The sequence below is a fragment of the Grampus griseus genome (genome assembly GCF_964374135.1).
Source record: "Grampus griseus genome assembly, chromosome: 16".
Lineage (NCBI taxonomy): Eukaryota > Metazoa > Chordata > Mammalia > Artiodactyla > Delphinidae > Grampus > Grampus griseus.
The window spans coordinates 74,526,698-74,541,887 of record NC_139010.1 but is presented as its reverse complement, the minus strand read 5'-3'; the positions used below and the strand labels follow the sequence as shown (position 1 = coordinate 74,541,887).

The 15,190-nt window shown below is 49.7% G+C and overlaps 1 long non-coding RNA gene across 2 annotated transcripts; it reads left to right on the top strand.

Annotated features, from left to right (window-relative positions):
- Positions 1–566: 566 nt before the first annotated feature.
- On the top strand, positions 567–3,898 carry LOC309834549. Of its 2 annotated transcripts, none has more exons than XR_014297866.1 (4): positions 567–705; positions 1,495–1,628; positions 2,825–2,930; positions 3,853–3,898. It is a non-coding gene; the product is annotated as an uncharacterized lncRNA (long non-coding RNA). The 2 variants fall into 2 exon arrangements; XR_014297867.1 differs by lacking the exon at positions 3,853–3,898 and adding an exon at positions 3,056–3,085.
- Positions 3,899–15,190: the final 11,292 nt, after the last annotated feature.

The following is a 15,190-nucleotide window of genomic DNA, read 5'->3' as shown; positions in this document are numbered from 1 at the left end:
CCCCTGCCCTACCCCGCCCCGGCCACCTCGCCCGTGCCCCGGACCGAGGCGGAGCGGAGACGGACGCGCGGGGGGGCGGGCGGGCGGGCGGGCGGGCAGTGAGCGCGCTCAGCTCCGGCCCGCGCGGCTCCCGCGCCCCACGCGCTGCGCCAGCCTCGCCAGCTGCGGGGCGGCTTTCATTCTGGGAGTGGGCGGGCGAGGCACCGCCTCGGGCCGCTGCGCTAATTGGCTGCCGACCTGAGCCCCCTGCGCCACGGGCGCCGCTCCGGACTCTGATTGGTGAATCGGGGGAGGGGGCGTGCCCTACCGCGCAGCTGGTAGGGGAGGGGAAAGTAGGGGAGAGGAGTACGGGAGGGGCGGCTGCTGGGGCCCGCCTGAGCCTGAGCCTTGTTCTCTGGGTTTGGAACCGATGACCAGGCCTGGATCTCCCTCGGCCTGGTGGTGAGACCCACCTCCCAGCCTTTAGTGCCCTGGGCTAGCCTTCTGCCTTCTGAGAAACCCCTATCTCTCCTCTCTCCTCACCAGCATCGGCAAGAAAAGACGTGGGGAGGCAAGACTTGGCGCGACCTAAGGATGCAGTTTTAAAGTCAGAGCAGCCCAGCAATCAAGTAACTTCCGTTTGCACAGCGTTTTGGAGAGCTTTCAACTGGGTGAAATCCTCGCACAAACCTCAGAGAGGTTCAGAGAGGTTTTGGTTCTTACCTAGTAAGTAGTGGAAGGACGCAGGACTTTTCCACAGCACGACGCACCTCCCAGCAGGTGTTCCGAGACTAGGTGGCCATTAGCTGGTGACAGGTGGGGATGAGGGCTGGGCCAGATAATCTTCCGGCCTTAGGACAGTGATTGGTGTGTGTGTGTGTGTGTGTGTGTGTGTGTGTGTGTGTGTGTGTGTGTAGCTCCCCATGCTCCCTGCCCCACCCCCAACCCCGGGGCGGGGGGCTGTATTAAAATCTTAGGTGTATGTGCAATTTGAATAACAGTGTATTCAGCGTCACAGTTGAATACTTTGAAATGAATAAAATTTTTTTCTAAAAACTTGGAAAATAAATCAGAAGACTTGATTAGGTGGCCCCAAGGTTGTTATGTCCTTCCCAGGAGAAGCGGCAATACATTTTTTAAAAAGATGGAAAGTAGGGAAGGTATTAGCTACTGGGAGGATTCTTGTAGGGTACTGTGGGACAGGGAAAACACCTCCTCTGGTGGCTGAGCTGGCAGGCAGAGTTGGCTTCATGGGGCAGGGCAGGGTTTTCCTTCCTCTCTCTGGAGGAGCTGTGGCTATTGAAACAAGGACTGGGAGGCTGGTGTTGCAGCCGTCATTAGCGGTCATTAGGCTATGCTGATGGGTCTGGCTGTGCCCAGCAGGTTTCGAATAGCCCAGGAGGGGATGTCCAGAACCTAGCGCTGGCACAGGTTAACATTAGAATGAATGAGTGAGTCAGAATGTTAGCAGTGGAAGGGATCTTTGGGATTATTCACTCCGATCTTACTTTACAGATGAAGAAAACGAGACCCAGAGAAGAGAAGGGCTCCTTTAAAGTCACGCGGTGAATTTGTCACAGCCAGAACTAGGACTCAGGCCTCTTCATGACTGGCATGGTGGCCTTCCCACTCTATCATGGAACCTGGAGGTATTTCAGACTTTGAGTCTGTGCATGCATCAGCAGAAATCTAGTAGCACACAGGGAAAACTGGAAGAAGAGAAGTGAGATGGGGCCTCGTGCCTTTGGCATGCGCCCCTGCCCTCGGGAGCAATCCAGAGGCCATGTAGCAGGCATGGGGAAGGCTTTGAGGCGGTGACGTGTTGCCTGTTCTGGCCACCTGTCTGCATGTGGGGTGGAAGAAATGTTTTTCAGTCTCTTCCTCACCTACTACTCCCTAACAGTTAAGTCCCCAACCAGGCAGTGGTATTCTGTACTTGCCAACCCAGTCCCTTTTCCAAGTTTGTGTTGGCACTCAAGTTAAAAAGCTATTCCTTTATTTCCTCCCGTCTCCCACCAAAAATAAATAAAAGGGCCCAGATGGCGTGGAGCTCCTGCAGAAGTGTGGCGGGTTTGCTGACACTGAACTCCGAGCTCTTACCACGAGAACGCTGGCCCCCAGAGTGGTATGAAGGATATTATTCTATAAATGGAAAATTCCTGCAGCCTGCATACTTTCAAGGTATGCAGGCTTTTCAAGTTCTGAAGACTGGAGCTACCATTCTGAGAAAAACTTCTGCAAGGAAAGTTTAAAACCGCCAGCTGCTGGGCCCAGTCCCCCTTGGTCAGGCCAAAGAGAGGATGGCAAATAAGCGAGGCCTTCTTTCCTCCCTCACATGACTTTTTAGCCCTTGTGGTTTTGCAAGGGGAATAAACACTTTTAAGTGAACATGAATGGAAACAAATGCCTTGATTCGGAGCTACAACCTGGGTGGGTGGGTTGTGGTGATGGTCAGATAGATGCCCTGGAGAGAAGTGAAAGGATGCTCGTGTGTCCTGGGGCCTGGCTCTGTGCTCTGTTCCCTAGGCTGCTCACCTTGTCTGCTGCCTTGCCCACAGTAGGTGTTTTGCCCTGAAAGAATGCCTGGAAGTGGAGGCCAAGTTCATAAAGGCTTTTTTTTTTTTTGGCGGGTGACACCCTGGGCCTCAGTACACCGTCAGTGACCGCAGAAAGCCTGGAGTGGCTGCCTGGTCCAGCTCTAGGGTAAATCAGGAGTTACTTTTGTCACCAAGCACAGGCCTCAGATGAGCTCTCCAGCTCCCTTTGAGGCAGTGGAACTGACTTCTGAGATGTTCTTAGATGCTCCGATAGATGAAGTCTGACTGCCTTTTTGTTCCCTTTCCAGAAGTCTGGAATGAAACAGAAGGAGTCAGAGTGTGACAGTGTCTTCGAGGGATACCTTCAGATTGATGGAGGCAGGAAGACAGATCAGGACGGGCCTCATCTCAGAGGTTAGACAGCATCGCTCAGTTTCTTCTGGAAGGGGGCCTGTGTGGCACAAGTCGGGCAGGGCAGGGGTGGGTAGTGGGGAGGGACGCTTGGGCTCTGAGTTTCCACCTCTCCACGTGGCCCCCAGCCGCCATTCTGGGCCATTTCCCTTGCTGGCAGCAGAACTGAACCATGAGAGGCAACACACAGACCTCAGGCGTCTTGAGGCTCTTCAGAAACATGAGGTCAGCCCTAGGGAATGAGGCAGCTTGGCGGGTGTCCAGGCAGCTACAGAGGCGCTGTTTGTCAGGCTCTGGGTTCCCGCTGACGCGCCTGCCAAGCTCTCGCGAGGGACAGGAAGTGCTTTGGCTCCCCCCGCCCTGGGGCCTGGGTATTATCAGGGGCTCACTTCTGTAATGGTGTCGACTTTGTGCATGTCATGCCTCTGGCCGAGCTCAGAGGGTCCCAGGGACGGGGCTTCTGCCCTTTGGGGGTTAGAGGCAGCTGTAGTGGGTTGAGAAGCCACGTGGTGAAGTGGCGGGAGCTTGCTGGGCCAGGGGCTGGGTTTTTATCTTGGTCCTTCTGCAAAGTCGCCTGTGGCCTTGGACGTGGGACTTTACCACTCTGGGCTCCAGCTCCTTCCTCGATCAGCGAGGGGGCTAATCGTGTGAAGTGACAGCCACTTTCTCCTTCTTGCTTTCTTAATTTTGTACTGGAACAGTCTCTCCCTCGCCCTGTGTGGATGAGCTGTGATGGGTGTGAACCAGCAGAAACAGCCTATTTTCCCTGATTTTACTAGGAGAGGGCTGGTGACCCAGGTCCGGTCCCTGAAATATAAGGGGATGTCTGTTAGGTGGGCTCTGAGAGGGAGTTTGCTCCCTTCTTTAAAAAGAAAAGAAAAAAAAGAAAAGATCAGGAACCTCACCTTCTTCTGGTCACTGACAGGTTGTGGAGCTGAGGCAGCCCAGAGGTGACAGAAGTCTTAAGGGAGAAAAAGCTGGCACACTGGTGATGGCCGCCTGGAAAAGCTATATTAAAAAAAAAAAAATGAAGCCTTGGTGACATTTCTGTTGAAGTCTTGTGATTTGTTACACAAGATAATTAAACATCTTTGTTGTTTCAGCCACTACAAGTCAGGTATTCTTTTACTTGCAGCTGAATTCACTCTAATGGAGACGTAGTAACATGAAAAAAATGCATTTGGGAATTCTATCAAAAAGGTGGGATACAACATTCTGGCCAGATGGAGGTGACAACCATGTCAGAATTGTGTGTGTGTATAAACGGGGGCAGGAAGAAAATCCAGAGAACTGAGAACAGGGGCTTTGTGGTGGCTCTTCTCTTACCCACCCTGCCTTGCGCTGAAGTCTCCCAGCTGATATTCGTAATGGTAACACCACGACCATCAGACCAGGTGCTTTATAGCGTCGTCTTGGTACCACTTACACGACTGCTGCACGCGGCAGGTGCTGTGATTGTCCTCGTGTTGTCCGTGAGGGGAGGCTGCAGAGCTCACATTTAAACCTGTGTCCCTCTCCAAAGCTGGGCTGTGCCTACTTGGATGCAGCCGGTCATCCTCTGGCCATGGGGCTTCTGGGGCTTGCCTGGGGGAGGACGGCTAGGAGCGCAGGCAGAGGGGGCAGGAGGGGACGGTATAAGGAGCCGCCTGGGGCCAAAGTGGGCCCATCCAGCGTGTCAGGGATTGTTCCCAGAGAAAACCAATTCCACTCAGAAGCGGTGTGGATTTTTCGATCTATTTATCTAATGGGTACTTTGGTATAACGAGTAATCGTTTCTCTTTGTAACACACCCTCCCTCCTTCTAGCCATGCGGTTTGCTTTTAGACATACGTATCATCCCAATTTTGTTTAAAGCAAGATATGCCTGGAAGCTGACAGCCCGAAGGGCAGATGTCCCTGGGCTGATGGTGCTGATAATAATAGAAATAACAGCTCGCACGTCCAGAGCCTTTACAGGCACCAGCATGAGCTCATAGTTTCTTAAATTCTTCCGGCAGTGCTACAATCATACCCTTTTCACAGAAAGGAAAATGAGGTTTTCGGAGGCTAAAAAAGTGTACTCAGCATCTCCCTGGTAGGTAGTGGGTGGGCTTTCTCCAAGGCCTGTGCTGGGAGCTATCATATTTCCTCAGCCAGCTCCTGGCCCATAGACATTCAGTTAGAATTCACTACTTCCTGTCTCCCTACGTCCTCACCTTCTTTCTGACTGGGACTATCAGGCTCATCCTCAACCCCTGCTGTCTGCAAGGGGAAGGGAGTAAAAGCTGGGGCCCCTAGTGGAGGAGTTAGACATGAAACGGTAAACTATGAGGTCAAGGTTGTTTTCCAGTGGGCCTGAGGGCTAAGGTGCAGGAAGATGAGGTCAGCGAAGGGGATGAGACCAGACTGCCGAGCAGGGCTGCTGTGTATGGTTCTGCAGGTTGTGCACTGTGCAAGGGCTTTGCATCTAAGGGGGTGCCTTGTACTTCATAGACGTGGTAATACATGTATGAGTGAATCTCTGATAGTTTTCTGGCAAATCGGGAGTAAAGTGTCTTTTTCTAATGGAATGGTATATTATGACAATATTCTGACAGATGGAAAAAGATGTCTTGTGGAAGAAGTACCTTTTCCTAATTTGCCCAAAGCTTTTACTCTGGCCAGAAGAGTGAAATGCTAAGATTTTTTTTTTTCTTAACATCTTTATTGGAGTATAATTGCCTTACAATGTTGTGTTAGTTTCTGCTGTATAATAAGATTCTTGAAAGCAGGCCTTCAGTTTGCCATTAACTACATGCCCATGGGTCTTTCTGAAGCTTCAAGTGAAAGTGTCTTTCTAATTGAGCTGATCAGGCGGGTGCTGGGCACAGTTCTGCCCTAGTAGTTACTGGTGGACCAGGGGCTCCACTGGGATTAACATTTTTAAGATCGCTCAAGTCATTTTAGACATCTTCTCTCGGTCTTACCTGACTTTCCCAGCTGTCCCGAGTTCCCTAGGGTTTCTTGTGCCCTGACAGTGCCTGTCCATGATGGTAAGTTGGCAGTTGTGCCTGTCCTGGGGCTTCTATGGCTTAGGCACCAGCAGGCAGGGTGGTGGCCCAGGCTGTTATAGATGGAGTAGGCTTAAGCAAGTCATTGCCCTTCTCTGGGCCTCAGTTTTCTCTCATGTAAAATAATTAGGTGGCCTAAGTGATTTCTTGGCCCTTTCCAGCTCTCAGGTTTATTTGTTCACCATCAGGGCTTTGGGCTGAGTGTGAATAAGATGTGCCTACTTCTGAGCTCATGGAGCTTATACTCTGATGGGGGTGGACAGACAAGCAAACAGATGATGATACTTTGGTGGGAGACATATTAGTTTCCTTTTGCTGCTGCAACAAATCATCACCAACATAGTGGCTCAAAACAGTACAAACTTATCTTACCGTTCTGGAGGTCAGAAGCCTGAACTGGGTCTCACTGGGCTAAAATCAAGGTGTCAGCAGGACTGTGTTCTTTTCCAGAGGCTCTAGGGGAGAATCTGTTTTCTTGCCTTTTCCAGTTTCTCGAGCCCGCCTGCATTCCTTTGGCTGTGGCCCCCTTCCTTCTTCAAAGGAGTTTTTCTTCTGCTTCCCTCTTCTACTTTTCAGAATGCTCGTGATCACATTGGGCCCACCTGGATAATCCAGGGTACTCTCCCTATTTTAATGCTCTCTAATTAGCAATCCTAATTCCACCTGGAACCTTAATTCCTTTCTGCCATGGAAAGTAACATAGTCTTCCGGGTCCGGGAATTAGGATGTGGGCATCTTTGGGGGCCATTATTCTGCTTCCCACAGGAAGAGTACAGAGGACTGTGGGACCCCTTGGCAAGGGGCATCCAACCAATACACAGGGGACCCATGTGTCATGGGTCCCTAGACCTTTGAATATCCAGAGGTCAGCTGGGCTGGTGAATTGAGGTTTCCTTTGCCTGTTGGGACCTGACCCTGTAGGGTGAGGAAGCCCTACGCAGTATATGTGTGTGTCCCTCAGGCAGATGGAAGGTAATTGCCTAGGGTCTGAGTTGCAAGAAGGGATGGTGAGCAAAGGAAGTAGTATATGTGTGGGGTACTCTAAAACATAATGATGGCGATGATGTTATTTAATTTGTGGTTAAAACAAACAAAAACCAAGTACAACAAAAGTACCAAGCAACAACAGCGTGTGCATCTTTTAAATTTAGTGTATCTGAGATCCTATGTATTTTCTGCAATTTGCTTTTTTAAATATAAATTTATTTATTTATTTATTTTTGGCTGTGTTGGGTCTTCATTGCTGCGCACGGGCTTTCTCTAGTTGCAGCTAGCGGGGGCTACTCTTCATTGCAGTGAACGAGATTCTTATTGTGGTGGCTTCCTTTGTTGCGGAGCATGGGCTCTAGGCGCGTGGGCTTCAGTAGTTGTGGCTCACGGGCTCTAGAGCGCAGGCTCAGTAGCTGTGGCGCATGGGCTTAGTTGCTCTGTGGCATGTGGAATCTTCCCGGACCAGGGCTCGAACCCATGTTCCCTGCACTGGCAGGCGGATTCTTAACCACTGCACCACCAGGGAAGCCCTGCAATTTGCTTTTTTCATTTAATACGTCTTAGGAGCTTTCCAGTTCAGTATATATAGCACCACCTCATTCTCTTTACCTCATTCTTTTTAGCTGCTCTAAAGATGAACCATGGTTTATTTAAGGGATGGTGTCAAACTCCCCGCCGTCCTCCCTGTGTCTGGCAGGTGAACACATATCTCTTGCTGAATCACTGATTGGGGAAAGTGCTCCCCAAGCTGGAGGAGCCTGTTGATGTTTTAGTTTTCATCACCTATGCAAATCTTTGAGTCTCTTTGGTTTGAGTGCGTCAGAGTCTGGTCTGGAAATCTACCCAAGATTATTGTTAGTGTGTTTGGCCAGGGGATCAGCTGCCCTCTGGAAACGCTCCCTCAGGGCCTGTCTGCACGTGCTGCCTCCAGAAGGCGGTCACAAGCTCTTGAAGATACATCTGGGCCTGGGTTGGAAGCTGATGGGAACTTGAGTCCCTGAATCTGAAAGCAGGGCTGGGAGTCTCCTGAGACTGGCCACAGCCAACACGTAAGGGACCCCAGGGGATTGATTCCTGGCTCCTTTTCTGGTCCTGCTCAGACTGTCTCCATGATGGTGGTTGCATGCTGATGGGACACTTACACTCTGGCCTCAGCCTCTGCCCAGCCCTCCCTCGGCTCCAAACAAGCTGTGAATGTTCACACCTTTGCACAAGCTGTTTCTTCCGCCAGGGATACCCTTCCTTTTTCCTTTTTTTGCATTTAAGGCTCAGCTCAAATGGCCCCTCTTGGGTAAAGCTTCCCCCGCTTCCCATTGGGGACGAGTTGGTCACTCTCTTCTCTGAGTGCCCAGAAGCTCTGTACCTGCTACATCCTGGTCACAAGGTAGGACCAACCACTGCTACCTGTCTGCTCCCCTCACCTGGTGGGGGCTTCTGGAGGCAAGGACCCCCGGTGCCCATCCTAGTGTCTGGCACATCGTGGGACTTTGCAAATGTCCACTGGATGCGAGAAGCTCTGTGACAGCAGGATGAAGGCGCTGGGCACAGGCAGGTGAGCAGAGGTGAGTGCTCCATGGAAGAGCTGAGAAGCTGTGAGGTTAGGAGCCACGGGCTTTCCTCAGGGTGACTTCCTGTCATCAAAGTGGTCCTTTCAGGCTGGAACAAGACACTTAGAGCATCAGAGACTTGAGTTCAACTCAGATGAAATCTTGTCTAATTTCTAAAAAAAAATACTAAAGGCAGATGGCAGTTGTGTCCGTGATATTGATTTTACCTGTATCTGAAAAACAAAGCACCTTGGAGCACCTTGCATGTTGGAAGTCACGTCATCTGAGCACAGTGATGGTCACTTTTCTAGGGGTCTGACCCCCACAAACCTCAGCCATCCAGGATGAGGCTGAGAAGTGGGAAGTGAGTGGAAGGGCTTGGGTGATTATCTCAGAGAGTTCTACGAAAGCATTTTTGCTGCGCAGAAAAGAGTCAGCTGCTCTCTGGGAACCTGTTAACTCTTGCTTTACATACATTTGTAACAGGCTCCTTTATCTGGTTTCTCAGCTCAGACTGTAAGGTGGTGGTGATGGGGTGGGCGATACCTGTTGAAAGCAATGAAAAGCAGTAGCTGAAAACCAGACGTGAGAGAGGGGACCAGTGAACTGTCAAACGGCTGATGTGTGGGACTTCCCTGGTGGCGCAGTGGTTAAGAATTCACCTGCCAATGCAGGGGACATGTGTTCGAGCCCTGGTGCGGGAAGATCCCACATGCCGCGGAGCAACTAAGCCCGTGCGCCACAACTGCTGAGCCTGCGCTCTGGAGCCTGAGAGCCACAACTACTGAGCCCACATGCCACAACTGCTGAAGCCTGCACACCTAGAGCCCGTGCTCCGCAACAAGGGAAGTCACTGCAATGAGAAGCCCGCACACCACAACGAAGAGTAGCCCCCGCTCACCACAACTAGAGAAAGCCTGCGTGCAGCAACGAAGACCCAACGCAGCCAAAAATAAATAAATAAGTAAATAAATTTATTAAAAAAAACTTATTAAGAAAAAGCTGATGTGGGCACAATTAGAACAGAGCCACCTTGTGCTGGACCATCTAGCACCTGGACAAATAGCCCAACTTGCATCCAGTCACCTCTATAGATATTACCGTATGATGGCAGGATATAATTATTTGGTAATGTTAATTCTGAATTATTAGAAAAATATTAAATTCCAATTACTGTTTAAGAAGGCAGGAAACGTATAGTACAGTTTAGAAAATGATTAGCACATAGTTTGATGTTTGTAGTATCTATCATGTAGACACATATATTATATGATTTGTCCCCTCTCTCAGAACCACCAGGTAAATAATAACTGTGGTTAATGTGTCCAGCTATGAACTCTACCCTGTTACCTCATTTACTGTCCAACAACTTGGGGTGGGGGGTTAGTATTATGGGTAATCCCATTTTATAGATGTGGACAGTGAGACTCAGAGAGGGAATGCAATGCATCCAGTGTCACACAGCCAGCAAAAGCTAGAAGGGACTTTGATCCCAGGTTAATAGACTCCAAAGCCGGCGCTCTTAACCCTTAGGCCCTGACTCTGCTGTGATTTTCCTCTCTTGCCTCAGCAGACTGCAGCCCTGCTGGGTGTGTCTCCTGCTGTCCTTTAATCGCTCCACTTGCCCTGGCTCCCAGGGAAAGGTTCAGGGTGATGGAGTTGCTTCCCAGGAGGCTGGATGCATCGTCAGCGCCCCTGGTGTCCACTGCTGTGACATTTGCTAATGAATAGCTCCCTTCCTGGAGCCAAAGGAAATTCACTGTCTGGCCACAGGAAAAGCACACCGTGTGTCCCCTGACAGCACAAAGATGAATGTTGACTGTCTGGACACGCTCGGGGTGTACCCATGGCCTTTGGCTTCACCGACCACACCTGTTTCTGGGCCAGAGGTAAGGTCTAGGGCCATCCCTCTGCCAAGTGACGGGGCTTGGCTGGAGGGTGGGAGGGAGGCAGGGTCCAGGGTCCTGGCCAGGAAGCCACAGCAGCTGCCCTGCGGGCTGCTGCGAGGTTATGTGAGCCCCAGAATCTCCTGGGGGAGGCCAAGGTAGGATGGCATCACCTCCCCCTAGCTGCTGCCTGCAACCGGAGGCCAGAGCTCCCTGCCCACCCCCATGTTGAACATAAGTGTCTCCTTTAGAAGGGAACTCACCACGCAGCAGCGTCACCTGCTGGGAAGGGTCCTACGTGAGCCGGATCGGGGCGGCTTTCTGACCCACCAGCAACTCGCAAGTGGTTTCCTTCCTCTGGACCTCAGATTCCTCCCCATTAAATAAGAAGACAGGCAGAGGCATGGAACATTGTTCATACCTGTCACTATTAAACAGGGTCTCAAAACTGTACAAACTCCCCCCTGTTATCTTGTTAAATGAGACATTTGGTAGGTATATTTTCCGTTATATATTTTGTGTGAAAAATATAGAAATATGTAAGAAAATACGTGTACAAGTATATATATATATATATATATATATGAGATTGCTAAGAGTGATCATCTGGGAATTCCCTGGCCACTCAGTGGTTAGGATTCCCTGCTCTCACTGCCAAGGGCACGGGTTCAAGCCCTGGTCAGGGAACTAAGATTCCACAAGATGCATGTTGCGGCCAAAAAAAAAAAAAAAGTGGTCATCTCCAGGCAGTGGAATTAAGGGTGTATAGTTCTATACTTATTTTTTTTTAATACAAAAAATTCAAACCCAGGATGTTAGATTCCAAATTCTGTGCTCCTGGTTCATTGATGCTGCTGCCTCTGCTATTAAAGCCCAACAGTGGCTGTCTTCCTTGTCCCTGGAGGCTACAGCCAGCTCATTGCAGGGACCGGGTCCACCTGCCAGAAAGGTCTTGGTAGCCACACCTGCCCATTCTACCTCCTTTTGCCCCTCTGGGTTCCCTGTGTTGCACACCTGAGCACGCTTTCATCTGGGATTTGGTGGTGCCAAAGTCTGTTTTCAAAACAGCGCAAGTGGAAGTCTGGGTCCTATATGTTTCTTCACCTCTTACTACTGCACCCATTGCTCCCACCCCTAGATTCAAACATCATGATGGTCCTGGAGAGGTGGGAATTAGATTAGAGTGAGATAGGTGAGTAGAGTTCTGAGGGGTCTTCTCTGCTTTCCTGTCTTAGCCAGGGCAGCTGTAACAGGATACCATAGACTGTGTGGGTTATAAACAATAAAATTTATTTCTCATGGTTCTGGAGCCTGGAAGTCCAAGATCAAAGCGCCAGCAGATTTGCTGTCTGGTGGGGGACTTCTTCCTGGTTCTTAGTTGGCTGTCTTCTCACTGTGTCCTCATATAGCCTCTTTTATAAGGGCACTAATCCTGTTCACAAGGGCTGCACCCTCATCACCTCCCAAAGGCCCTACCTCCAAATACCTTCACGTTGGGGATTAGGTTTCAACATATGAATCTGGGGGAGGTGGGGAACAAACATTCAGTTTATAGCCCTCTCCCTCTCAGCCATTGTCTAGGGTCACTGCTGTCCCATACCTGTTCCCTCTGCCCTTCACCTCCCCTAGTAAATCTCGCCTAGCCATCAGAGCCAGCTCATATGCTGCTCTTCAGTGAAGCCTTTGGCAGTAGATCAGGGAAGTGAGTGCCGTCTGCCCAACATGCTTTCCCACTCTCCACCTTTGGGTTCCTCTGAGGAACTCCCTTAGGCCATGTGGGCCTGGTAGGGCTGTCAATCACAGCTCTGCCCCTGCCACAGGGGTCAGCATATGACACAGGCTGGCCAATCAGAGGATCCAACCCCCTGGCCATAGAGATTGGTTCAGTGGTGGGCATGTGCCCAAAACAGGACCAAGCAGACTCTTCCCTGAGATTGATGTGAGCATGTTGCAGGAGAGAAGTGCTGTTTTCATTGACAGTGTTTACTTGGGATGCTGTGAGTCTGCAGTTGCTGGTGGCTATCTTGTCTGCATAGGAAGAGCACCTCTGTGCAGAAGAAAGCCATATACAGACAGAACCCAGAGGACATAATTGCTTCAGCCTCTGGATCCAGCTGTACCTGAAGCTGATACTCCTAAACTTCCCAGTGAGCTGGTAAATCTCCTTTTTGTTCAAGCTGGTTTGATATGGGGCTCTGCTCCTTGACTCTGAAGGAGACCTGATCAGTACAGCTCCCTGACACCCCGTCCCGCCATGCACCTCCTTGAAGTTAGTCACTCTTATTTGTACTTCTGTGCTACATTGTCACTGCTTGCTACTGTCCTGCTCCTCAGCAGGGCCTCCCTGCTCCTCTTCCAGCCCACAGCTCTGAGACCATAGGTTGTGGTCAGTGAAGGGGGATTGAGTGAACCAGGGAGGGATGAGTGCAGGTACCACCTTGAGACCCCTTCTGCTGCTACTAATGCTTCTACTCAGGGACAGGCTGGCTGGGTCTGAACTTACCTCACAAGGAGACTTTTAAAGAAAACAAAGAGATCTAGCCCTAGCTGCCAACATTCCTACTTCTGGAGTGAGGCTGGGCTTGGGCAGTTCGTTGAAGATTCGGTTCAGGCCAAGAGAACAGACAGAACTGTTGCTCAGGGGATGAGAGAGTCTGAAGCCATAGCACTGGCACCTGCCAGGGACAGAGCTGACGTTAGGATTCATCTCAGCCCCTTGGAGGGCGGCCAGGAGCTGGCCAGAAGGTCAGAGGCAGGGTCCCTTGAGGGAGTGGGGGCCACGGTCCAGACAGCGGTCCACTTGAAATGGGTGGAAAGCTGATTTCCTGCCAGGAATCTTAACCATGCACAGCTTCAACTCCCAGGGAAAAGTTCCGATTTAGTTAGTGTCCCAGTGCCGTGCCCCGGGACATGGGCATGGTTTTCATTGTGCCTGTGAGAATAAAACTGATGATGGGCTTTTTAGAAAATGGAATCTAATAATCAACATGTGTCCAGGTCTGCAGCTTGTAGAAAGCCTGGCGGACGGTTGAAGAAATGTTTTCTTCTAATAAATTAGAAAGTGTTTTACTTTTCCTTCAACTTATTTCTCATAATAAATTCAGTTGTGCTGTGGCGGGGCAGGATTCTTTTAAATAATTCTTCCCTGAAACATAACATCTGCTGGCCTCAGATTGCCAGAGAGGATCCTTGATAAGTTTGAAATTGATGAAGATAGAATATTCATTTTACAATTGGCCCATATTTTATTTTGATTTGTGGAAGTCGCCTTCTCCTCCTTACTTACGTTGGCTCTCAAGTAAATACCATGATTGTGGCTTAGGTATTCAGCAAGTCCACAGATGGTTGTTTTAGTAGAAGCATGGACAACAGGGAAGGCAAAGCCATATTTATTTAAATTAAAAGATTTTATATTCCAGTATAGTTGATTGACAGTGTTGTCTTAACTTTTGCTGTACAGCAAAGTGACTCAGTTATACATGTATGTTCATTCTTTTTCATATTCTTTTCCATTATGGTTTATCACAGCGTTGTTGAATACAGTTCCCTGTGGTATACAGTAGGATCTTGTTATTTATCCATCCTATGTATACACTAGTTTGCATCTGCTAATCCCACACTCCCAGTCCATCCCTCCCCAACCCCTCCTCCCCCTTGGCACCACAGGTCTATTCTCTGTGTCTGTAGTCTGTTTCTGTTTCATAGATATGTTCATTTGTGTCACATTTTAGATTCCACCATAATCACGTGGTATTTGTTTTTCTCTTTCTGACTTACTTCACTTTGTATGATAATCTCTAGGTCCAGCCATGTTGCTGCAAATGGCATTATTTCATTCTTTTTTTATGGCTGAGTAATATTCCATTGTATGTATGTACCACATCTTCTTTACCCGTCACCTGTCGGTGGAGGCAAATCCATATTTAGAGATTCAATTCTAATGAGAAACAAGTGCTGCCCCTCCTCTGATGGAAGTGATTCAATGTAATCAACTTGCCATCAGATCACTGGCTGGGCCTCTTGCGGGGTGGTGATGTGTCTGTAGCCTTGAGGAGGGGATGTCTATTGCTGAGCCGTGGTGTCGTGGCCACTTTGGTGTAGGTTCAGAGCCAATGCCCAGTAACTCCTAAAAAGTATAGATATTTTCTCCTATCCAGTGCACAGGAACATGGTCACCTGCTATGTTGGAGGAGCAGAGTTCTTTCTCAAGAGACTGCAACAGATCGTGTTTTCCAAACATGGCTGTGTTGAATATGGTCCATCTCACATGCTCTTTTTATGGTATGATGTTGAGACTTCTCCACTGAGTGGTAGGGTCTGTGCTCTCTTCCCTTGAATATGGTCTGGTCTTAGTTCTAAAACACAGAACATGGCTGTGATCGTTCATATTACGTGTCAATTTGACTGTGCTAAGGGGTGCCTAGAGAGCTGGTGAAACATTATTTCTGGGTGTGTCTGTGAGGGTGTCTCTGGAAGAGATTAGCATTTGAATTGTTGACCTGAGCAAAGCAGATGGCCCTCCCCAGTGTAGGTGGGCATCATCCGGTCTGTTGAGGGCCTGAACAGAACAAAAAGGCTGAGGAAGGGTGAATTCATTCTGCTTGAGCTGAGATGTCCATCTTCTCTTGCCCTCAGACAACAGTGTTCCTGGTTCTTGGACTTTCAGACTCATATCTGGACTTACACCGTGAGCTCCCCCCTCCTAACCCCCCACCCCAGCCCCGATTCTCAGGCCTTTGGACTGAGGCTGAATTATACCACCAGCTTCCGTGGTTCTCCAGCTTGTGGATGGCAGATTATGGGACTTCTTG